Raw genomic sequence first — 27,406 nt, 5'->3', positions numbered from 1 at the left:
AAATTGATAATAACGGCGTCGATACGAAAAGATCGTTAACGCGGTCCAATCGCAAACGTTTGAAACGTTAGTAAAAATTCTAGAAATCCAGCGTTTCTTTCAATTTTTATTAATTTCTTTCGTACGTGTATTTCGAATCGGTGAATATTATTGCGTTACTCATGCGAGCTGACGCGAAACATCTGTCTACGATAGATCGCGCTGACTTGTATTTTCTATAAGTTTTACATACAGCAGGCGTATTATAGACGACAGGCGTGCTCGAAATAGACGCATTGAAATGAAATCGGGCGTAGCGTTCATTGAAAGCTAAAAATAAAACAGTGTTACGCCGAGTGTTCTTCTCCGCGGACACTCCCGTTCTTGCTCTCGAGGGAGATTCTACTTACCGAATAACTCTCGTCTCCGTTTCCATCGACGCCATGCAGGTGCGAGCGTGCCGATTAAAATATTCAAACTCGAGCCGAATCACGTAACATCGCCTTTCACGTAACAAACAAGTGATTAACGCAACGGTGTCGCTAACAAACATTCGATGGATTTTACTACTTTAGGGGGCACCGCTGTTGTCTTCGTCACCAATGTCTGACACGTTACATAAGACCGATCATTGAAGCTTTCGATCATTGAAGCGCAACCGAATTCATCGTAATTCCGTACCAAATTCGTCATTAAGGGATTAGTTGCAGTCAGGAAAATGAAAACGGACACTTTCTTGACTATTTTTTTTTTTTTTTAAGGTATTAAATAATAATTTTTATCGATGAAAGTTAAATATTTGACAAAATATATCTTAAAGAACTATAAACAAATTTTTGTTTTAAAAAAAGGTTAATTCATTTGGTCGTAACAGGCGATGACGTAGGTGGCCATTTTGTTTGCGGCGAGCAACATTTCTCCAAACTGGTATACCTGAAAACAAACATAAAGGTAGATTTGGAGAATACATTAGTCTAACGAGTCCTCGATCGAAGGATTTTGGAAAAATTAATTTAAAACAAAGTGACGTACATTTGAAGTTGAAGTTCAATTTTCATTATAAAATTAAGCGATTAAATAGAAAATAAAAAGAAAAGTATATAAGAAAATAAAAAATCCTTCGATTTGAGACTCGTTATTCTAATATATTTTCTAAATCTACGTTTAGTTTTGTTTCCAGGTGCACCAGTTCGAAGAAATCTTGCTCACTGCAAACCAAGTGCCAACCCATGCCATCGCCTGTTACGACGAAATGAATTAACCTTTTTTCAAAACAAAAATTTGTTTATAGTTCTTCAAGACATACTTTGTAATATATTTACATTTCATTCATAAGAATTATTATTTAATACCTTACAAAAAAAAAAACACTCGAGAAAGTGTACGTTTTCATGTTCCTGACTGCGACCAACCCCTTAACAAATCGCTAGCTTGTAATTTCAATCGCACAGCTTCCAATTAGCAATAATTAATTTCTACCGCCTATAAAAAAAAAAATCATTGGGTTCGTACCACGTTAAAATGTGAAATTTGGAAAGTCGAGGACTCGCAATTCCATGCAAGGAACCACGGAAACAACCTGTTCAAACGTCACGCGGATACCTTTAGCTAGATCGTTTTCGATTTTTCAGGATGCTCGCGACGAAGAAACGCGTGCCGACGACACGTCGGCGTCAGCGTCGGCGTCGGCGTCGGCGTCGGAGCCCGACGACGCTACCCTAGATCAAGCACCCTCCATTCGATCGTCTCTCGAGAGTAGCATGCCATCTCTGGCTGACGTGTCTCTGCAAACGGGCCAGAGTTTGCTAGCGAACGAGAACTTCGAGAAACCGCGTCAACTCACCAAGCAAACATCTACGAATCGTATCCCGGAGCCAGCTGCCGCGGTGTGTCATTCGCTGACCACGCAAACCGTAGACACGTCGTACCCAGACGAGACCCCTCAAAATCAGGAAACTATAAAGATCGTAAAGAGCACGGACGGCGACCACGACGTGATCGAGATAGCCACGAAAAATCTACCGACCGCTTTCAGCCAGGAAATCGATCGGGAACATCAGGACACGATGCCGGAAGATATCGTGGTCGACATGCGATATCAGGATCTTAAGAACACCGAGAATACTACCAGCGAGTTGAACATCGTTCACGCGGCTCCCCAATCGTTCGAGACGGTTTTGGTCGAACCGGACGACGTCACCACCGAGATCGTAGTGGACGAAGACGGTTCGAAGAGAATCATCGTGAGAAAATTGAGACGTACCACGGTAACGAGTAGGCATACATCTCAACAACACTTGTCCTCGATGTCGACGGCGATCGGAGACGCTCCGTCCGTGGTGCAGGCCTTTTCAGAGGCCACCATGAGGGATCAGCAGATCACGGTGACAACCGCGAAACCGAACGGAACCATCGAGACCACCACGAAACAGATCTACGGAGGGAAAATCGCGACCGGAACGAAGACGCCTTACGAGGACGTTAACGTTGAGGAATACGAATCGGTGCCTCGATACACGCATACGGTCACGCAAGGTAACATCCGAGACGTCAGCCCGCAACCGCTCGAGGAGGGAATTCTGACGGAGGCCGGAGAATATCAGGCGAAAACGTCCAGCGTTCACGCGGTGGTGCAACAAGTGACCAGACGGGTGGTCAGGAAGACCAGAAGAATCATTCGTAAGGTGACGATCGTCGATGGTAAGGAGACCACTACGGAGGAAATAATAGAAGAGCCCGAACAAGTGGAAATAGACGAGAAGAACATACCACATATAAGTATCAACGTGGTGAAACGCGAAGAACAACGACAATTCGACGTTGACGAACAACCGACGACGACGACGGAGAAAGTGGAAGAGGAAAAGGAAGAGGTGACGGTGGAAAGTAAGACGGAGAAAAGTTTAGGACTGGGTCAAGGTGACGTTGACGATACTCCTATGCAAGGACCATTTTTTGGCGCGTTCGCTAAAGATATGCATCCAATTACAGAGTACTTGGAAACAAAAAGAAAGACTACTATTCCCGAGGTCGAAAAGGAAAGCGTGATCATCGAAGAGGTATTTTCGGATACAGAGATCCCAATGGAACAGATTCGCGACGCTCGAGAGGGATCCGTGGACGCGGAAGTTTACGAGAAAGAGTTTTCGGAGAGTCTTCGAGAGCCATCGATGCAAAGTTCGTTGGATGTCGATCAATTCGAATTTGTTAGAAGAGAAGAGAACGAGCCTTTGCTTGGGACCACGGACAAGTACGAGACCGAGCAGTTTACGATCGAGGTAAACGAGGAGAAGCCACTTCCGGTGGACAGTCGTACGTTTATCGATGCTCAAGTATCCGCTGCTTTACAGAGCCCTATCCAAGAAATCAAGGTAGACGAAACGGAGACGCAACGGTTATCGGACAAATCTCCGATCGTTTCCATTGCGTCGGATTACTTAACACCCACCGCTAAAGCGACTTGTAAGTTTGACGATGCACCCGTAAAGATCAAAACACCTGATATACAAATAGAAAGTCGCACGGTAGATTTAGAAAAGCACGATGATACTAGCCGCACCGTAGATGCCGATGTCGATAACTCGAATGTTCCTATATTAAAGGAAAGTTCTGCAATCGAAACGACGTCGACGATAACAACCAAAGCGCACGATACACCACCGATGGATATTATCCCTCCGTCGCCGTCGATCGAGATACGAAAGAAGGTTGACATCTCGGGAGAAGAACCTGACCGAAGCGAAACGCTAGCTGGAAAAGAAACGAAAGACGAGCCGCGTATTCAGCCAATTAACGATAAACAACAAATGGTTAAAGATTCCTTTGCACCTGAATCGGAATACGACTACTTTGACGAGGCGTTAAAACCAGAGTACAAACCACTCCTGCATAAGGTTGAAATATCTTTGGGTGTACGGAAAGAGGGAGAAGAAATCGAACCCACGGTGTCCGTATCGAGTCAAGCGGAACCAACGCCAATGGTCGCGTCATACCACATGGTAAAGAAAGATGTTATCATCAGTTTACCAGCGGATAAAGAAAGTACCTCGATAATTGGCGAAAAAATCACTCAGACATCGCCGCTACCCGAAATTCCTACAGAGGATAAGGATAAGGAAATTACCCCGATAATTTGTGACAGAACCGTTCAAACATCGCCACCATGGGAACAAGGAATAGCAATGGCGGATAAGTCTGTCATCGTATCAGAAAAAGAAGTCGTCGCTTCGGACGAGTCGGCCATCGGTTCGGAAAAGGAAGACGAGCGTCGGCATCTTACGGAAGCAGCGGTTGAATCGCCGATCGAGTCGATCGATACGAGATCGAGTATTTCGTTAGTTTCGAACATCGGTGACTCGGTAGAGATCAACGTCCCGTTGTCCGACTCTTCCAAACATGTTAGCGAAACACCGCAACCGGACGTAGCGGAAATGATCGAATCGACCGAACTCGATTTCACCGTTAAAGACGAAAGTTCGGAAGGCGAGGATGGATACCGTGCGGACGACAGAACAATGGCCTCTGCTACTACACCGGACGATGGGAACGAAACGAAGAAGAAGAGAAGGAAAAAGAAGAAACAGAGAGCGAAAAGTTCTAGGGAGGAAGAGCAGTCCGAGTTTCCCAAGACTACCACCGACGAGGGAGAATTTACCGACGATCTGGCTCCGGTAGAGACCGAGGACGCGAAAGCGACGAAGAAGAAGAAAAAGAAAAAGAAACGGGAAGACGTAGGCGGTAGCAAAGATGAAGCTTCTCCAGGTACCGCGTTAAACGAATCGACCATGGTTTCGCGGCAGGGCAACGTTTGCGAAATTTTCGTGCAAACATCCCCGCAGCTTTCGGAAGAGACAAGAAAATTTCAGGTTCGAGAAATTCACGAACATGTACAAACGTCTCCCCAAATCTCCCCGGACGATTTCGAAGAAAATGTTGACACCGGGATACAAACGTCTCCCCTCTCTCTATTGGACGTTGAAGCGCAAACTTTGGAAGAAATTCAAACGGCCAAAGTAGAAGAAGTTGACACGGTGGTGCAAACGTCGCCTTTACCTATATCGGATTTCGCCGCGCAAACTTCGGAAGAAACAAAAACGCCGAAAGTGGAACAAGTTGACACGGAGATGCAAACGTCTCCCTCGCCTCTCTTAGACTTCGGAGCGCAAACTTTGGAGGAAATCGAAGCGCCGAAAACGGAACAGGTTCACGCGAAGATGCAAACGTCACCTTTGTCTACATTGGATGTCGACGCGCAAACTTCGGAAGAAAGTAAGACACCTACAGTGGAAGAAGTTGACACGGAAATACAAACGTCTCCCTTACCTTTCTTACAAAAATTAGACGTTGGACCGGAAACTTTGGGAGAAATTCAAGCGCCGAAAATGGAACAAATTGACACGGAAATACAAACGTCCCCCTTACCTTTCTTACAAAAATTACACTTTGGAACGGAAACTTTGGGAGAAATTCAGGCGGCGAAAATGGAACAAGTTCACACGGAGATGCAGACGTCACCTTTACCTGTCTTGGACTTTGGCGCGCAAACTTCGGAAGAAACGAAAGCGCCGGCTCCGATAGGGCAACAAGTTCACGCGGAGATACAAACATCCCCGTTATCCGGCGAGACGCAGCACTCCGAAATACAGACTTGTTCGTTATCCGTGTTAGATTTCGGTGCGCAAACAGCTGTACCGAAACGCGACGAAATAAGCACGCAGACGATACAAAGGACCGAAACACCGGCAAAAGATTACGCCGTTCAAACCAGTCCCGCGAAAGAAATTCATTCCGCGATCGTTCCAACAGAAACTGAACATACCTTGGTTCAAACTGTCTCCGCGAACGTAGTTTCCACGGAGGCGCAAACTTTACCGACAGCTCCGTCCACAGCTACAGAGACTCAGACTGCCGAAAAAGTTCTGATTGCCGCGGAACAGCAAACGGCTACTCCAGCATCGACCGCGGCCAACGATTTAATCGGTCTCGGTGTTCAGACTGACGTAACCCCGAGCTCTGTAGCTTCCAAGACTACCGAAACGGAGGAACGGATCGGTGGAGAAACCGAAACTCGTGAAACCGAATCGCAGACCGTATCGTCGGAAGCCACTCGGGAAACGGTGTCTCAGACGAGTCCGATAAGCGTTTCCCCGGTTCGAGTAAAGGTTGGCGAACTGTCCGCCCAAACCAGCATCGAAGAAGCGAAACAGACGATCGACGTGCAATCGCAAACCAGCTCGTCGAGTGAGGTAAAGACATCGGATAGCTCTGTACAAATAAAAACACCTGAATTAATTTCACGCGTCGAGAAAAGCGTACAAATACAAATCGTTCCCGAAACGCGACAAGGTAGCGTACAAACGCAACCGGACGACCAGAAGAGAAAGTTGTCGCTGGTGACGGTTTCTCAGGAAACGAGTCAAGTATTGGAAGCTGTCGAAACGATTACGGATAAAAGTAACGATAAAGTCGAAGCAACGGCCAAGGATGCGCGAGGTGACGCGATATCAACCGCGACGGTAGACGCGGTAGACGCGTCGATGGTGATCAAGTCACCACCGATATATACAGAAATTCCAGAAGCACCTGATGTACAAGTACAAAAAACCAAAGATGACTCGAAAGTGGTCGTCGAAAGTGAAGACGCGGAAAGACATCCGGAACGAGTGGAGTCACCGAAATTGGAGACTACTGGGTCGGAGAAAGACGCTGGTGCGGACACGTCGGCGTCGTTTGAAATCCATTTGCAGGCGACCATAGAACTGTCGAGCAGCGATACCGGTACAACCGACCGCGACGCTACGAGTAAGTCGACGGACGCGTCGGCGTCGCAGAACGCAACGATCGTTGAAGATTCAAACAATTCAGTAAAAGCGAATGACGGTAACGCTGCGAGGAGACAGAAACGGAAAAGAAGACACAAGACCATCGAAATTTCTTCACCAGGAGAAAAAGAACTCGAATCCATATTTGGTCAACCTATGGAATCGCGTGACATTGGCTTGAAATTGTCTTACTCCGATGTTGCTAAAAAGAACGTCGGCAGAGACAAGTCGCCCACTCGCGATTTCGTTAAATCGGAAAAAGAAAAAGCGGAGGAAGAGTATTTGAAATTTACACCGGAAGAAAAAATCGACGAGATCGAAAGAGGTACGGAACCAACGATCGGCGAAGAAACGCAATACGTATGGAGTTTGGGTGAGGAGAAAATTGAGGTAAAATCGTTAAAATCGACAAGTCAACAACAGATACCAGTCGTTACGAGCTTGCCATCCCCCGAACCCATGGATACGACCGAAGAACCATTCTCGCCGGTAGAATCAATTTTAGAGGAAGAGGATCGACCGAAGATAAAGAGCTACGCCGACATTATAAGCGAATCCGCGGCGAAAGCACCCGGTCGAAAATATGAGATCGCGGAGAGAGAGGATGGCTCGTGGGAGATACCGCATCGTTCGATTCCGCAGAAGGCTGCCAGTTGCAAAGGTTTCCTTTTAAGCGAAACCATGGAATACGAGCATCCTCCGCATCAAATGACGCAAACTAATAAAACCATTAAAGCGATCTCGGATCGGATGGATAATGTTCGAAACGGTAAACAGCCGAGTCACCTAGGGAATATTCTGCGCATCGCTCGTTTGGACGAGGTAGCCAATGAAAAGTTGGCAGAGGAACGCGCGGCGGATATACGCAAGGAACTGTCTCACTTGAGGGACGCGGCCCAAGAAAAGGACGCGATCGCCATGGAAGAGACGCTGGTGGTAATCGTCGAGACGATTTCTACGTGGTTGGAAACGATCGAGTACAGAATTTTCTTGAGCAAGGAGTGCCCTACCGGTCCTTCTCACGACGACAAGATCTACATCGAGCTCAGGGACGAGGTGGAGAACGTCCAAGAGAACATTCAGGAGTTGACTAATATCTGGAAAGTGATCGAGTCCAATTACCCGGACGAAGATCGCGGCAACTTGCAGGAGTGCCTTGACGGCCTGATGCATCAAGTTAAGATGATCGAAGACGCAACCGAGGACGGCGAGAAGTACATCACCGGCGAGCTGGCAAGGTGGGATGAATTCGAGAATGGCGTGAACAACGTGTACAGGTAAGACAACCGTTCGACAAGCGATAGATGAATTTTTATTTTCTTATCACGATTGGTACGGCATCGACAGGTTAATCGAAGATGAACGCGTTCGACTGAACGATCTCATCGAACTCGAGGCCTCCACGAAATGGAAACTCGAAGAGCTCGACAAACTGGAGAACACGAACCGTTGCCACATGTGGAAAACTGCCTCGTTTCTCACCGCGTCGCAAGAATTGCAACGCGATTATCCTGGGAAACGCATCCCGGAAGAGATCTACGCCGCGCACGAGACCACGAAAATGATCGAGCACGGCATATCCATCGAACGCGAGCGGCTTGTACAACTGCTGCTCCTGGCCGAGGAGTACGAGCAGACGCTTCGGGAATTCGCGCAAATCACCGAGATCGCGGAAAACTTACTGGAGAGTCCAATCTCCGTAATCAGTCTCGAACACTTGCGGGAAGAGATGCAGAAGCACAGGAAGTTCTTCGTCAACCTGAATCACTGTCGGGGGATTCTGGAATCGTTGGAAGGCAACCTGGACACCGACACGAGAACCAAATACTCGGACCTTCACGAACAACTCCACAGCAGAGCTATGTCGTTGCTGGATCAAGCCGCGTCTAGAGCTCAGCAAATGGCTTTAGCCGCGTCTCGATGGATCATTCTCGAGCAAGGAGTGAAAGAGGAAAGGGGTTGGCTCCAGGTTGCTCACCAACGCGTTCCCGATCTCCAAACGGTAACTTCGTCCGATTACGACCAGTACATCTCCTTGTATCAAGTAAGTACGATAATGGCTTGGTTTGCACCGAACAGTTGATACGCGTATTAAGAACTATATTTGACGCGACGCGATGGGAGAGCTTTATTTTCGTTTTCTTTTTAGTCACTAGTGACAGACGTAACAACGCATCATGCCCGGCTTGTTCAGCTTTTAAACGTGGCGCGCAGTCTTCAAGAGTTGATAAACATCGAGGATCCCGAGGATCGTTACGGCGAAGCTTTAGATGTGATCACGAAGCTTCAGGACAACGTGGAATCCTCGTTGAGAAGACTGCTGGCGTTCAAAGAGAGTTGGTGCAATCAGGAAGCGTTGATCAATCGGGTGGAGAAATGGATGACGACAGTGGAGAAGGAATTGGCGAATCTCCGCGATCTCTCGGGAGGTCACATACGTCAATTTTGGGTATGTTTTCTTCTGGTTGGATAACCATGATCACCTCTTGAAAATAACGTACTATGTTTATAGTTTCCTTCGTAATACCTTTCGTAAAACCTTTTCGTTACGTTTCCAACTAGGAACTGAAAGCGCAATACGAGGTTCACAATAACATACGAGAAGAAGCGAACAACAGCTTCGAGCAAGCCCTGAGGATTATTCCGCTGTCCGACGAAATGTTGCAAAGGCAATTCCATCGCGAGGTTCAAGATCACTGGGACGACGTGGCCCAACGAATCAACAACATTCAGGAGGAAGTCACCCGAAACATCTCCTCCGAAGAAATCTCGTCGAACAAGAAGCTGAAGCTACTCGAGAGAGAGTTGAACGAGCTGCGGATGACGATCGATGGTTTTCACGGTGTTTTGAAAACGGAGGAGGAGCTGGATCTGTACATCGAACGTTTGACGGTTCTGTTCGATAGGATCTCGTTGATCCAAGACGAATTAGGTCGACTGGGTCTGCTACCCGTGGCGGAAAGCGAGAAAGTTGGGGTCTTGTTGTCCTCGGCTCATCGCATCGAAAGCCAGATAAACGAGGAACTGGGCGCCGCGCAACTACTCAGGGAGAGGCTTCAGGCGATCCAACGTGGCTTCGGCCGCGTCCGGAAAGCTCATCAACGGCAATCATCTATATTGGACCAGTGCGAGGGAAGCGAGCGACAGGGAAGCGACGTGGTCGCAGCGGCCGTAGATCGCTGCCAAACGGTCGCCGACGACCTCGCACTTTTGTGGCAAGACATCATGGGACTCAGGCAAATGCTTCACACTCCTTCCACCGTGATGAGAGTTTCGGTTTCGCCGGTGAGCGTGGAACGAGACATTTCTAGTATACAGGACACACACACCGATTTAGAGACGAGATGCCATCGGTTGTTGGCCCTGTTGAAAAATCGACTCGCCTTGTGGCGAAGATTCGAGAGGCAGTTGGAAATGGTGCAACAGTCGGTTCAGGAAGCAGACTATATGATGGAGCTGTTGACCGTTCAGGGCTCCGTCGATTACGATAGATTGCTGAAAGCTACCGAACGCTTGGAGGTAAGTTTCAAACTTTTTCTTTCGCGTTGAAATCTCTAAAATCGTAATACGCCGCGACAAGGATTAATTATTTGAACTTTTCCGCTAAATTCGCTAAATTGCCGCCGCGACGAAACGAAATAACTATCGTACGATCGAGCACGTCGAAACCAATTCCGACATTATTACAATTTACACTTTAATTATAATAAAAAAAACAACGTACCTATTACTAACTCATCGTTTAGGGTATTTCCTTTAATCGACCAACAATTCATGTCCGTGAAAAATTAGATATCCCGTAATTCAAAGTTCGTGCAGAAAACAACGTAACCGAACCACCCAAGATTTATGACACAAACGACTTGACGGTCGAACATTCTTCGAACCGTTTACAGTCTACAGAATCTGGAATGCGTTGAAACTTTTACAAGTTTAAATAACTGGAACTCGAGAGTATCGAGCGACCTGCATACTTGCGCCCAAAGCTTTCGATCCCAGCGAACAGGAAACTGTCTCTTCGCTTGAAAAACGAGAAAGCATTTGTTTCGAACACTGCAACATTAGCAAATCGAATATTTTACTTTGGAACTTATTTTGCTACTTATTTTATTTATTTTTTTTTTTTTTTGTTTTAATACAAAATCGTTCGATCGTTGCTGAAAATTATTCGCGCGCGTTAGTTCTGTTACACAACCAAGAAATTGTGCGTATTTAATTAACGAATCTTTGATATTCGATGGAGAAGGCTTAAATAAAAATTTGTAAACTTTCGATTTCGATCGCACGATTAAGAAGGCACTGTCACCGGAAAGCATACATTTCGTAGCGATAACCTTCGGCACGTGCGAAAGGAGCGCGGCTTGTTCCGAGCATGCGCGTTGTCCGGGTTTGGATCGGTGTTATCGTGGGTCGCGTCGCGTATCAGTGGCACGAGTTCCGTCGTCGCGTTTGGATCTACAGCGCGCGCATTTAAACGCCGCGCCGAACTGAACATTGTTCTTTCGATATCCCAGTCTTGCGAGTTGACTTTCTTTTTTTTTTTTTCCTTTTCTCTTGTTCTCCGATTCTATTTGGCGATAAGTAGTTTGTATTCGTACGCGACAACGTCATCGAGCTGTTCCGAAATTTCCTCGAGCCTCGACGGATCGTGAAATGAAGAATGAGGAACGACAGTGACGCGAACCACGCGAAAGATCGAGGAAACGGTCGACGCTACGTCTGTTCACGGAGAGCCCAGTATGTTTGCGCTCGACACGGTGAATCGGCTGGTCGGAAGTAAGCGTTGAATATTCATATCTTAACAACGAAGATCGACAAAATTTAATTCGTGGAACAGATGACGAATAAATCTACGGTACAGTGATTTGTTCGCGACGCTCACTTCTATTCGTTCGGATGCCATTCTATAATTGAAACTCTAACGAATAACTTGTACCTAACTTTTCGAAATTTTTATCTGAACGAAAACTTTGTCCGTGTCTGAACTGTGAGAACTGTGGTCGGTGACGATTCGACGATGAACCGTTTGTGAAACTTGAAAATGATTCGGATAATTTCGGTGTTACGTTGGAATGCGTTACGCGGCTTTCTTTCGCTCCTATCTTCTCGAACTTTGTACGTCATAATTTATAAGCGACAGGCTACGATTGCAATTAACATTTTAGAGTTTTCTCGTGTGCTCGACAAGTATCCACGTCCCCCTTATCGATGCGTAGAAGCAAGCGAACTATTTGAGAAACGCGTGGATAGTGATATGTTTAATAAAAAAAACAACGTTTGTATCGAAGGACAAGTAAAACGCCGAGAATCTCGTAAATGTTCTGTTTTCTTCCCGATGTTTCGGAGGTCGTTTCATCTGTCGCGTCGCGTTGGTTGTATACAGAAATTTGAATCGGGTCAAAAAATACACGTGACATTAACGTCTGCTGACGGTACGATATCGTTACGGTATCGTACTCGTTGAAAAACGAAGTCGATTACGCGAATATAGAAAGAAAAATATAAAGAATATACTTTTCCCTGTGTTCTATATGCGTTTTTGTAACGAACGTGACGGATGTTCGAGTACTCGAAAGAGAAAAAAAACAGACATGCTCCAGACAAGCGTCGCTCGCTAATCCGATTTGATGTAATTACACGGTATGACACAAACGACCAAAGTGACTGGAACTATGACGCAGTGATACGGTATGTAAACTATGCCACGTGGAAAAGCCGTGGATTTACCTAGCCTCGAAGACCGTTCGGCGTGTTTACGATTTCCCTTCCCGGCGTTCGTTTCCGATTACGTTTCGTTTGGCGAATTTCTAGTCACGAATTTAGACGTCGCGTCGATAATTCGTGCGCGTCCAGCTGCGCATTTTTATAGCCTCTTTTACGATTCGTCGCGCAAATATCGCCCGTACTGTTACGTTAATTCAATTTAAACGATCTAGGAAAAATAACTGCTTTTTAAATACTTGCGAACGTTTGCGGGATTCGACGAACAAGCTTCGGTATAATGTTTTCGATAAAAATGATCTTTTAACGGTTGAGTAGCATTTCTCCGGGACTCGCAAGAATTTTGAGCGTTTGCAGCTACGCAACACGCAGAAGGCGGAAATTTCAGGCAGGCCGCAACATCCTGTCTCGTTGCTTATCGCGATTCAGCGGCCACAATTTCAAGCGGAGACATAGGCGCGCGCGCACACCTCGGTTACTTCCGGCCCGTGGAAAATCGGGCGATTCGAATAATCGCGGTAATCGTAAATTATTTAGATTCCAATACGTACACGTAAGTTTCTCGATGAATCTTAGAAAACAGAAAATCGAGAGCGAAACGCGTCGACGGTAATTCGATTTCCGCTTACTGTTTCGATGGAAAATTCTCAGGCAGGTGAACGAACTCGAGTACACGGCACAGAATTAGTTCAACCACGCTCTGACCGAATTCGATGGCGCGAGCCTCGAAACGTGCTAGTCTCGTGACTCAAAATTATTTATAGTACGTATTTAAGGGAAATCTGGGTGTGCATTCTTTGAGTAACGCGGCGCGGCCGTTCTCGCACGGTGAATCTGATTCGTACGATATCTTACGATAATGCGAATATCGCAACATGTTGCGTTCTTTGGATTCCTCCTTCTTCTTTTTCGCGTTTCTCTCGTTCCCTAAGAAACACGAGTATCCGATGTACGCGAGTTTCGTAATGGATTACAATTCGAGTCGAGTCGAATCGAGTTGAGAATTAAACAACGAATAACAATGGAGTAATTTCAGAACGTTCTTTTTGCCGTATCAATTACTCCTGTATTTCCAATTACGTAATAATCTTGCTCCACGCGATTCCACGCGATCGAAAGAAATAGACGATACCTCTGTCCGTATCGACGCCGAATAATATCGAACGCGCGTCACAGATAATTTTAATTGTAGCTAATAAGCATAGCAGGCGCGCAGTGCAATTTCCCTCGTTAGAATAATTAATCCGCGTCACGAGTTTTACGCTACACGATGAAATCATAAGCCTGAACAGAATCTCGTCCTTGGTAACATCGTCGTCACGTATGTACGCGTGAAACTCGGCCGTAAAGTGTCGCGATTATTCGAAGAGGAAAAAACCAAAATCGATTAACTTTTCGTTCAACTCGTTCGAGTCGTACAAAAGAAGCATTTCTGCGCGAGTTTGTTTCCTTGATCTCTACGGTAAGACGCGAATTAATAAATCGATTAAGTGAACTCGATTGAACCCACTTGATACGTGTATCAACCTTGTTATACAAGGGATATAGAACGTTAATAATGTCCAACTTGACCGCGTCGATTAGAAACCAATGAAACGAGCAATTCTACGTTCGTCGGTTAATTCGTCGAAACGCGAAGCCTGACGCACTACGCAAACATTGGTTCATCTCAGTCAAAGTGCGAGATATTTTCGGTAACATGACGTAAAAAAATCTCACGATTTCTACGATATTCGAACGTGGAAAGACTTTGGCCTATTGGGCATCGATTGCTCGATCGTTCTCCGATCTCCTATTTCTTAACCCGTGGCGGTCGAAGAATTTGATCGAATTGCGAAGCCGAACTAGAACTTTTTAGACAAACGTGATGTAGGAAACGCGTGTGCGCGTGCGTTTATGTCTACGAACAAGCGTTTTATCTGTTCAGGGTCTCAGCGGTGATTTGGGCGCGCGAGAAGTTCTCATTGGCGAATTGCGGGAAGCTGCCGAACCTCTGCGGGAGGGTTGCGCTGCAGAGGTCCGCGAGAAGGTCGAGGCGGCGGTAAATGAGGCCGTACAGGCCTGGGAGGACACCAGGGCCGAATTAGATGCCCTTTGCACCAAGTATCAGCACGCCTGCAGATTGTGGGAACAATACAAAGACTCGAGCGCCGCGGTTAAAGCCTGGGTGGACACGCAGATGGACAGCGTCGCCAATCTACCACCCGAAGAGGCCGTCAAACACATCAAGGTATGCGTTTAATTTTCAGTTCGTTGTCCTCGTTCTTTGGCGCGAGCATACAACAAACATTTCATTCTCATCCTACTGTTGATTGAACGGTTACAATTTGTTTAAACACTTTCTGATACCTTTCAAGATACGTTTAAATGTCGCCTAAGAACTGCGATATATTTAAACTTGCGAAACGTCGTTCCAAAAAGTGTCCGATTCGGCAGAGAATGATCGATCTTCGAATACGAAAAATATAAAACACGTGTGTAATGTAAACAAGAGAAACGTGTAGGAGCGATAAGAGTGGAAAATTTTGTTTGAATTAATACTATATGTACACAACGTTTGAGTCATCGGGTAAAATATTGCACATGTATTCTCGTACGTGTGCTCCGCATCGGTAAAACGCAAATTATTTATCGATGGAACGGTACGCTGGCATTTCCAGAGGTTTAATACATCGTTTTGTTTCTATGAGTAAGGGATTATTACCAATTACCGTACCTTGAAATCTTATCGTGTACGCCATCAGAGGTGACTCATCGGCCCCTACCGATGATTTCTTACTCCATGGTATACGGGTATCGTTTTCTGCGCGAAAACAAATTTATGAAAACTTCGGTGTTTGCTTCTAATATCGATCGTCGTTGATATCGCGCGTGGAACATACATGACGTAACGTTTCGTATCGGTTTACTGTAAAATTTGTATTTATCGTCAAACAAGACTATCTTTGCAGTCTATCGTCCTTAGATAATTTAAAAAATTTCGTATCTACGGAAGCTTAACTGTCCTACCACTGTCGATTAATATTTAAAAAATATCAAGTAAATATCTTTAATCGACTTGCTTTGCAATCTCTGACTTATCCCACCTGTAAAATGGAAGGGAAGTTGACGTGATTGTGGCGCGCGCGCGTTTTTTAAATGAAACCTTCGAATTAGCGTTATCGTTTCCAGCACACCACGCATAGCATAGCATAGCATAGAAGAAACAGGACATAGAACGTAGAACGATAGGGATTTACCCTACACAAATGCGAGCGAAACGTGACTCTGCGAGGGTAGGTCGTTGAAATACGGGGCAAGAGAGTCCCCCCACTCGGTCGGGGTATGCGCATCGATCCCCGGAGGCGGCAGTCCGGTCCAGAGCGTCGGGACGCTTGTTTCTGTTCCGTTTCGAGTCTCGAGTCATCGTCTATCGCGTCGTTATCTGTTGTACCGTTTCCGCGGCCTTATCGTCACGCTACTCGCATTTTCGCGCATCGCAAGCGCTTTGCGTGAATTTCGCCACGACGCACGCTCCGCGTGATTATGTTTGCTGTTTTTCTTTATTTTCGTCGCCACGAGTCGAAAATTCGAGACATGTGTCCCGTTTCGGTACGACACGTGTCCGCACCGCTTCGCCTACGCGAAACAATGCCGACGCCGACGCCGACGCCGACGCCACGCCGCGACGCGACCCACACTGAAAAATAGAAACGATGAACGGTGACCCGAATTGAAAATCATGTGCACACCCGAGGAGATGAAGGTACGTACGATTCAACGATCCAACGATCGCTGGATGTCGACGTGCAGTCTAGCATTCTTTTTCTACCCGGGATCGTGGTGGATGCTCTGTGCTTTTTATATGGCGGCGTCAATACTATTCACCCATTTCCATCTACCTTATACGTAGTTATTGTTTCGCTCTCGAAGTAAAATTCAAGTGCATCGTTCCAAAAAGAATACTCGACTCGTTCCTTATGTACGTGATATATCCGAGTTACATGTAGTCGTGCGTAAAGATACGAAATAACGAAAGTCTACAAACGTTGTTAAAGAGACGAGATTGGCAAGCAAACTTGTTCGATAAATACTCAAGAGTATAAAATTTCGGCTCGAAACTGTATCGAATCGCGTCTATCATGCGTCATGCGCGCATCTGTCAGTAGTATTTACACGTTTCACTTTTTCCAACGACGATCTTTTTGTCTCTCTCCCATTCATATATTCGTTCCATTCATCTGTGCGCGCGCCATTCATTCGCGTGACGTCGCGTACGTGTGTATGTGTGTGTGTGTGTAAACGTTGTTATTTCAGATCGCAGATGAAATATGAATACGTAAAGCACTCGAGCCATACTACATTTGCCTACATATCTTGTGTACAGCTTTTTCTAACGAGAATAACACCGATCTACATATTTGTAGTAGAAACGCGATTCTCCTGTCATCGGTACATAGTTGACATGTGTTTGAAATTTCGATGCGCGTAGGTACATACAGTTACTCGCTTTAGTATTCGGACACTATAGTTCCCCTGGATTTGTTTGTTTACATCTTCGTAAATTAACAGAATATTCGTTTGGTTGCTGTTCATTATGTTAAATTATATATTATAGATGATAAAGATACGCGCAATTACCTTGTGCTTAGTGTACATTATTGTATAATAAATTTTTAACGAAAGAACGTCTAGTTTTCATGTTACTATAATATTCGGACAAGTTACCAAAATTAGGGTTCTACGTACATTTTTTATTAAATGTACTTCTTCTTTATTAATAAATTCTTTTGCGAACTTTAATCTTTTCTGTCTATTTCTTTCATTCACATACGGCTTTTTCCGACCTACACGACCATTATATCCACATTCCTTGAGTGCTCGACGAATCGTTCGTGGATTCACACATTTTCCACATTCATGGAACAGTTCTAATTGCGGCGCACTTAAACGTGGATTTTCGGCTATTTACAATGGTACTACATAGTACGTAAACACAACAAAGTGTAAACACTCCATTGGATACGTTTCTAGAACCGCTAAGCTAATTGTAAGTAATGTAAGCGATGTCCGAATATTATTGTAACATGTAAACTAGACATTCTTTTGTTAAAAATTTATTATACAATAATGTACACTAAGGTAATTGCGTATATCTTTATCATCTATAATATATAATTTAATATAATGAAAACCAACCGAACGAATATTTTGATAATTTACGAAGATATAAACAAACAAGTCCAGAAGAACTATAGTGTTCGAATATTAAAGTAACTGTGCATTCGAAACGAATACGAGTACGTAGAGCCCAACTCGATCTGGAAATCGGGTTTGAAACGAGAATTTCCATCAGGTTTGCGAGGAGACGATGGCGGAACACAAGGAGAGGTTGGCAGAGCTTCGAGGTCTGGTGGCACAGATTGCATCCGACGTCGGGCTGGATGCAAGCGAGCCGTTGCACTGCGAGGTGGAAGCCCTCGGACAGCGTCTCGAAGATATCCGCGAGACCTTGTCGTGCCTCGCGGACACGGCTGACGCCCGTGCCCTCAACCAGGAGCTCGCGCGAGGCGACTTATGTCAGACGAAAAATTTCTTGGACTCGGTTCAACAGGCAAGTAATTACGCCGAGCGTGGTTCATTTCTTGACAAGCAGATTCTTTTTTTTTTTCTAGCGAGAATATAGTACCCTATCGTATATTAAACGTAACGAATTCGGGGAGTACGTAACGAATACTGTTCGGTAAATATTTTTGTTGCTCGTACACGGTTTTGTATCGATGGAAAACGCGTCGTTCGTTCGTTTATTTAAAGGGCGTAACTTATTATACAAAGTTATTGCGCTACTGCTTACTTATTACTAGCTTATTTCCAATCTTCTTACTATCGTCTTACACGAGTCCCGCATTGTTTTAATAGTGTTTGCAGTATCTCTTACGTGTCATCTATTGGGGCCCGCTCTGACCCCCCTCTAGCTCGGGTACCTCGTGATTGCTAAACCCGTACTGCAGCTATAAACACCGCTACAGCCCCTGAGGAAGGAAAACGCGACTAGACGTACGCTTAACGTTGCACGCGTCGGTTAGCGGGTCGTACTGTTTATTTATTAGCGCCAGACCCTCTACGTCGCCGTTGCCGTGCACCGTCGGAACACCGCTACTCTTGGTCGGTTGAGGTCGCTGCTCCATACGGTATTAGAATTTTAAACGAAATCCCTTCGGCGATATGTTGAAAAATTAACACACTAAATTAACGATATTTCATCCCACGCGAGATGAAATTCGAAATACGTGGAAACGAAAAGCGAGTTTATTATCCGGTCCGCTTTGCCGAATGGTAAACTGACGAAAAATGAAATTAGTCGAAATTCGGATCGTCGATTGGAAACGATGTTTTACGGTAACGTTGGCTTTTACGAGCCGTTCGGTTTCGCTCGTAAATGTATACAACTGTGTATATATGTGGTACATGACCAGGCACGTGTTACGGAACACAGAACCTCGGGGATGGTTATTTTTATAATCGTGCAAGGTTAGCGCAGAGTCCGAAACGCGGCGAAGAGAACCTTGGCCGATTCGGGTTTCGCGTCGTAGTTCGAATTATTCGAAATTTTTTTAACGGACGCGATACCAAGGTGATATCTCGAACTCATCGGACGTATCCGTTGCACGCGTTCATCGGTTTCCGGCGCGGGCGCGTACTATTGGTGCTTGGCACAGACTCGCGATCATTACCTCGCACGCGCGTTTATATTTTAATCGCGGTAGTTCCGAAACAATTTGTTGTGTCAAGGCCGAAAGGCTTAAACCAGGGTGGCAATTACATCAGTCACGAAATCCGCAACAGCTGAATCCGGACGTGCACCCGGTACTCTTGGCGAAACTTTCGACGCCCCGAAACGCTTTAAACACGTTCCACGTTTCCGATAGAATTCGGGGTGCAATCGGCAACGGTGATTCCTCGATGTCGATGAAAATCCCCAAGGACGCGACCACTGCGAATAGACTGGGGCTAGACGGACGGTTATTACAGGGTTATACTCGCGAATCGCATCGAACAAAAGACGGATAAGACGATGAAACGATAACGAATAAACAATAAAGTATTCCTAAATCGGATGATAAAGGCTGATACCGGTATCGATACCAGACGTGTCGGTGCGATATATTGTATTATACGAGGGTCGTTCAGAAAGTAAGTTTAACGGTCTAATTGCGCTGTGAAAGAGTGGTCAAAACACATAAACGAGATCATTTTTAAAATTTTCAGACAATTTTTTAATTTTTCGAATAAAACATAATTCTCGATAATCGCTTGGACGCAAATTTCAACGGAATCTCCATTATAAAATGTTACAAAACACGCGGCAATCGACCGACCAGAGTCTACGACACACGAAACTGATATAGAAACTGAATAGATGAGAGAACATGTTCCTAAAATTTTGCGGTTCTACCTTCTCACCAAGACCAGCGCTAGCATCGTTAAACTTACTTTCTGAACGACCCTCGTACATATACGGTACATAACAGTTGCGTTTGTTGGCTGTATTTGTTCGTTCATTCGAAAAGTATGGTATATTGCTAGTGGTAAGAAATTGTCATTTTATTTACGTTACAGAGTTTAACCGCGGTGACTGAAGGCGAGTCGAAGGAACAGTTGAAACTCCTTCGGAATCACCTTCTCGCGCTGACGTGCACGGAACCGCAACTTCAATCTATCAAGGAGCGGAGCCTGGAGGTGTCGACGCACGAACCGTCGGTGGTCCAAGTCCTACAGCTATGGCAGAAGGTCTTCGGAGAGACCTTCCAGCAGTATCACCGTTTATCGGCTCGTCTAGTGAAAACGCAGGATGGCGCGACCGCGTTGAAACTGTGGCAAGAGTATTTGGCGCACGTGCAAGAGTTCCTTTCGAACGACGTCCCCGGCGACTACAACGGTCTATCGGAGCACAGAAATCTCTGCGAGGTTCATCGTAATCTATTAACCGATCAACAAAATCTGATTCTCACGGTACGCACGGAGAAGGGCAGCAGTTTATCGACCACGGAACAATTCAACGCGTTGACCAATCTGCACAACGAGACGCTAGCCAAAATCATGGAGAGGCACGCGGTGGTTCACGATAGATTAGCCGGCTGGGAAAGATATAAACTGGATCAGAGGGCGCTTCTCGTCTGGCTGAAAGAAACCGAGAGAGAACGAGGTCAACTGCATCTTAGGTTCATTCACCTTCGAAGGTTGGACAAGATCCTGCAAAGGATAGAGACGTTATTGGAAAAGATACCGCAAGGTAAGGACCAGTTGGAGTCGCTTCGGGAACAACAGAAATCTCTTCTTGTCGGTTGCGACGAAGCCCTCGCTGTCTCCATACGCATGGAACATGCCGCCGATGCTCAAAGGATCGCCAATCTGAGCGCGAGCCTCGAGACCTGGAGGGACTTTGTTCGGAGAATCAAAACGCTTTACGCCAACTACGAGGAGCAAACCAAGAGGATCGGCTCGACGTTCGACGAGATTAACGAGCTCCTCAGCGCGAGCTTCCACGCGAAGCCTGCCAGTTTGTCGAGAACGAAGGAGCAACTGGAAACCGTTAGACAGCTGCAGTCGAGACTCTCCGATATGACTCCCGAGCTGGACTCTCTCGTAGTCATCACGGAGCAATTCAGGGAGTGTTTGAGCCCGTCGGACATGAAATGTTTGAACCAGCAACGCGCGCTTTTCAATCAACAACACGGCAATCTCGAGCATTCGGCGGCATTGCTGGTCTACAGGCTGGAAGAACGTTGCGGTCTATATGATCGCTGGAAGGAGAAATCAGCTAGACTGATATCGTGGATAGAGGAAATGGAGTCGCGAATCCAGAACTGTGACTTTACGGCTCCCAACGAGCTCGAGGAGACGGTGAAAAGACTGGAGTGCGAACTGCAGGCGGAGATCGCGTTTAAGCAACGAGAAGTTTCGTGGTTGCAAAACGTTGGCCAGGATCTGATCGAAGTTGCCGAGGCAGAGGAAAAGGAGGCGTTGCAGCGATCTATGGACGAAACGAACGAGAGGTGGGACCGTTTGCTAGCAACAGGCAAAGCCAGAGCCAGCAAGTTGGTCGATCTGATGAGAACTATGAACACGTTAGAGAGGAGGATAAACGAATTGAGAATCTGGCTAGCCAACGTCGAGTCTCGGTTATCCGAGTCGCTCGTGATAGAGACAGTTTCCCAGAGTTGCATCGATAAAAAGCTTCGAGACCACGAACACCTTCAAAAGGCGATCGAGGCGGAGAGTAAAAACGTTGGCGAGGTATTAAACTCTTGCGGGATACTGTTGAGCGATTGCGACTCCTGGAAGGCTTCGTTCGACACGGACGCGATCAAGATCGGTATGGAGGCTCTGGAGTCTAGGTGGACGACCACCTGCGTGAAATCAGCCGAGAGAAAAGGTAGGATCGTTCTCGCGTGGAAAATACTGCAAGAATTGCAGCAGATGAAAGCCGAGCACGAAGGCTGGCTCGAGCAGACCGACGAAGCGATTTCGGAATTGGAGAACAGCCTGGACCAAGTTTCAAAGGACGAATCGAAGGAGGCCGTCGAGAGAGCGAAAAGCATTTCCCAAGACCTAGAGACCCGCGAGTCGCCGATGAAGATAATAGAAGAAAACTTTGGCCGTTTGGCGAGGACAGGTTTGGAGCCCGATAATCTCAAATCGCTTATCAGCGAAATTAGACGGCTTATCGATAAGTGGCGAACGTTTAAGCCTAGAGTCGGGGCTATTCTATTGGCGGTTCAGCAGGGACAGAAAAATTATCGAGACTTCGTTACGGTACATGGTGCGGCGGTAGTCGGACTAACCCAGATCGATGTTCAGCTGACCAGAATTCAACATCTCGCCACACCCGAACAGAAAGCCTCGATACCACGTAGACTGCAACAATTGAACGAGATCGAAGACGAGTTGAAAACCGAGAACGTTACCCTACGAAAGGCCGACGATTTAGCCTTGAAGGTGATGCAAGAATGTCATCCGAACCAAGTAGCTACGATTCAGGAATTGGTGGACGAGTATCAGCTGTTGTGGAAGGACATCAAGAGTAGGGTTGCATCGTTGAGGGCGGAAATCGAGGGACAGGAAAAGATCGAGGTCGACGAGGCTGTGCAGGTGGAAACGTTAAAGTTCGAACAGGATACCGGCGTTCAAGTGGACACGTTACCGAGGTTGTTGAGAATGACTTCGAGCGACGCGTACTTGATCGAACTGGGGACTGCGCTTATCGAATGTAGCGACGCGTTGGACACGCTAGAGATAACTATTACTCCGGATCCTGTCCCGGGACCTACGCTGAACGCAGCTGCTAAGAATATCGTAAGCTTTAATGTAACGTGAAATTGTAATTTATTAACTTATTTTTTTATTATCGATGATATTCTACATATTCTTGGAAATCTCTAGAACAGACAGTAAGAAAAAGAAATTAGTTATTTATATAAAGTAACGAAATTTGAATTAACTAAATGTTGACGTTATTCGGGATGGGATTTTCTTCCATTTCCCTATTTACTGGAAATTTGATGCTTTCTAATTTGTACGAAGCAATAAACTGATTTGCTACAAACTCAACTGTAAACAGTTCGTCATAAGAACAGTACGAATACTTATTGCTTCAACATTTCTATCGATTAATCGTTTTTCTCTTGTTAATTTTGCAACTCATCTTTTTTGTAAAATATCTATTCTAGAGATTTCCGAGAATATGTAAAATGTCATTTGTTATAAAAAAAAAAACAAGTTAATAAATTACAATTTTACATAGTTTTTTTGAAAATTGATCAGCGTACGAATACTTCTTACACCCACTGTAAGAACCATTATATCGTTGAGATTATTTTAATGAAAATATCATATTTCCCCTCGCAGAGTAAACTGATTGGAAGCTGCCAATCGTCGATCGAACTGGTTCGTCATCTGTACGGTTTGCTTATGGAGGATGGAAAGCTGAGTGTAGACGCTGCCAGAGGTAGCCAAGTAACAGCGCTGACGAGCAGATACGAAAACCTTCTCGTACTGGCGAGAACTCGGGAACAACAAATCCGAGAACTTGGGTAACTTGGAAACTTGATTTCCTTTTTCTTTTTCTTTTCAACCGATATACGCTAACAACAAGATTATCTTGCTGTGCGCAGCGACAACGGCAGGCTGACCTGTCCTTTGTGTTCGCGTCGCAATTGGGCGCAACTGGAGAACGATTTATGGCGACTGGAAAAGTGGCTGGAATTTGCGGAGGGCACGCAGAGCGAGCAACATTCGCCGCCCAGCGATATCGAACAACTGGAGGACGTTATACAAGACCATCGCGAATTCTTGCTGGATCTGGATAGTCACAAGAGCATCTTGGTTGGTCTAAATAACGTTGCCGCTCATCTTGCCGATCACACGGAGGATACGCGACGAGCCACGGAGCTCAGAGACAGATTGACCATCGCGAACGAAAGATGGGAGAAAGTGTGCGAGTTGGCTGAGCACTGGCAGGATCTGTTACAGACCGCGTTGATGTCGAATCACCAGTTTCATCGCATCATAGAGGAACTGCTCGTCTGGCTGGAAAAAACCGAAATTAGCATAAGGGCCAGCGAGCCGGTCGACTTGACCGAAACGCCGGAAATCATGACCGCCAAGTACAACAAGTTCAGGTACGCGGAGGATCGATCGAATCTTGTACCATTACGTCGAGATACCTTTCGTAATATGAAAGAGCTACCAATAGGGACGATGCTCTGAACGATCGCCACGATTTAAAGAGATTGTTCGTTTCAGGGAACTGAGGAGCGACCTGGAGCGATGCGAACCACGAGTTTTGTCGTTGCAAGAGTCGGCCAATCAGTTGCTGGACGAAAAAGGCGAGACCAGAGCGTGCTTGCAGGAACTACGACTCAGGTTACAGTCGCTGCGAAGATTAACAGGAATATACGCGTTAAAGTTAGGATCGGCGCTAGGAATGGATCCACGAGACGTTGGACTCGCTGCTGCAACCACGTCTCTCGCTTCCCTTTCTCGCGACGTAAGTTACACCGCGTCATCTCCTCTATCTTTTTACCTTTACGTTTACTCTTACGAGTAGTTTATTTTCACGGTCAGAAACTTGAAACTGTGTAAAATTCGACGTGTAAGGCATCTCGATCGAAAATTTAGCAAATCGCAAGCACCGTATACGTACATATTTCCAGTAGGTTCTAGAAAAATTGACAAAATTTTACAGGAAACGTCAATCCTCAGAGGTTACTTGCCGATTCTCGATGGTTCTTGCTTCGTAAATGTTAGCCTTCGGTGTAGACCTGTGCACAACGTCGTAGGATCACGTTAATCGTTCGTTCAAACGCGAAGCACGGAGTCGAATATTAATTCGACCAACGACCAATGCACGCGTAATTATTCGAAACAAACTATTGGAAAATATCGATTACATCTTTTACACTGTTGGTAGTGTATCGACGGGGATTCATAGTCGTCTCGTTTAAATTCTCGTTCACCTAAAATTATTAATAATCGATCATCCCTTTCTAGTTCGAATTAAGTTATCGTTCCGTGCCTCGTATCGGTAGCATTCACACGCACAGTACCTTATCGTTTCTGTTTTCTCTTTTATTGTATTGTAGCTGCTCGACGAAGCTGCCTCTGGAACCGTTCGGCCCCACGACGCCGACGCACCCGGCACAGAGTACGTTCTTTCACTTTCTGTTTTTATTTCCGAGCAATGTTTCCTAATAAGTTTACGATCGAATAGCACATCGTTATCATTATTTATGCCGTATCGCGCCACTCGGTTGCATCGCTAACAGAAACAATTAGGAAACGCTGGCTCGATCAAACTCCATTTTTCTTGCCTACTAATTTTACATAAATGTAAATGCTTGTAAATGGTGTAAATGCGTAAAAGAAAAGCTTAGCAACTGATTCTGGTTGAATATACCTGTTATTGTTATGCTATATAGGTAGAAAATTGATGGAGACATCCAGTGATATACAAGTAATTACACGTGTTTCAGTGGTGACGACGCCGACGGTCACCGAACGATATTTTCTCGGGGATATCGTTTCCTGGGTCGAGTATTGCGCGTTTCCTTGCCAATTCAAGCGCTGATGCTGGCAGTCCTTGGCGTCGCAACGTTGGTACCGTCCGCGGAAGAAGACTACAGCTGCATGCTCTCGAACAACCTCGCGAGAAGCTTCACGCCAATGGTCGTCTATCCGAACGGGCCACCGCCGATCTAACGATAAAGAGGCCCGATCCGTGCTCCAACGACTTTGCGAGCTTGAAACGATCGTTGAGCCGAACCGACCATAGAAGCCGCGCGAACCGAAAATCGCGAGATACCGCGATCCTGAGATGGGCAAATTTCTTATCGAGATAACAATTTCGAATAACCAATAAACACTCGTATTCGAACGTATTGTTTTATCCGAACGAGACTTTGGTCGTGTTTTACGCGATCGATGGATTTACGTTGCTGTCTGTTCGGCCAGTCTGAACTAGAAGTCGACGGATCGCGCGAATCGTCGTTCCAGCTAATCGATCGTTCCCCTCGACCCACGTTCCTCTTCCTGGACGACGCCGACGATCGAATCGTCGACGCTCTCATTGACGACGATGAATCATTTTTACACCTTGCGATAAAAAGTTTCTATTTGTAGTAATCAAACACGTTACACGGACCAAAACGATCGTCGCCGCATGGCCAGCATCCGTTTATTTGTCGTTCTGTATAATCGTCATACTGCGCGCGATATTCCTGTTTGACGAGCTCGCGGGCTCGAGATGTAACACTTTCAATGAAACAAAAAGGCGGTCCACGACTCGTGCACGCCTTCTTGCACGATTGCACGGTAATCGACGGATCTGTTTTCGGTTCCGATTATGTTTGTCCGACATTCCATGTAACATTACTGTCTTTGTATTTATACATATATATATATACGTAATGTAGATATTGTTCCATTTCCCAATCTTTTTGTTCATTTGTATATCGAGATAGAGAGAGAGCGAGTGAGAGCGAGAGAGAGAGAGAGAGAGAGAGAGAGAGAGAGAGAGAGAGAGAGAGGGTTAATGTCACATGGAATGCGCGAAAACGTTGACGATTAATTAATTACGATTATTACGAGATAACGAATCGCTTGTGTTTGCGCAAGTACACACGAAACAAGTTCCCCGCTCGTTTCGCATTCACGCTAGGAATGTAAGCGAAAGAAATACGACTTGTCCGACTTTATTTTTTATACCTTACGTTTATATGTCGAGAGATATCGAACGGTTCGATGTAATTCGAAAACGAAACGTCCACTGAACGGTACTTTAGCGTAATCGCCCATGCGAAAATAGTCATTGGTGCTAGATCGGTCGATAGAAATAAACAATAGTAATATATAAGTATGTACGATTATCGTTGAGGTTGTACCAAATTTGTTCTTCTTGTTTGTTTTGTATAGTTTGGTTTGGTTTTGTACGGTCATTTGAAAGAATAATCGAAAAGACACGTACACGCGTCACGCGAAAATGGTATCTACCGTGAAACCGACATGTTAACACGCGTTCTTTCCGGACGAAACCGACTCTGGACACGCACAAAACGATCACCAAGTTGATTCATGCCGGGTACAAAACTAAACGAGCGTATTTAACGGCCCGCTAGCTTCGCTTCCTAAATTATCGATAACTTGCTTGCTGCGCGATCGAGCTTTGTTATGTATTTTTATAAGAACAGAGCTTTCAAAATGCGGTATACATCTGTCGATGTAACATAATTACAATGAATTGAAATATACAGAAAGTTGAACGATACAACAAAATTGCCCGTCTACCTTGTTACTCCTTTTATAGCTGTTTTTAGTTTTTCTTTTTTTCTCTCTCTCTCTCTCTCTCT

At 45.6% G+C, this 27,406-nt stretch overlaps 1 pseudogene; it reads left to right on the top strand.

The window, feature by feature from the left end:
- The first annotated feature begins 14 nt into the window (after window positions 1-14).
- On the top strand, window positions 15-27,332 carry LOC128891332 (muscle-specific protein 300 kDa-like; annotated as a pseudogene).
- Window positions 27,333-27,406: the final 74 nt, after the last annotated feature.

This window comes from Hylaeus anthracinus, unplaced genomic scaffold (genome assembly GCF_026225885.1).
Source record: "Hylaeus anthracinus isolate JK02 unplaced genomic scaffold, UHH_iyHylAnth1.0_haploid 12001, whole genome shotgun sequence".
NCBI lineage: Eukaryota > Metazoa > Arthropoda > Insecta > Hymenoptera > Colletidae > Hylaeus > Hylaeus anthracinus.
This window is presented reverse-complemented; position numbering and strand designations above follow the sequence as displayed.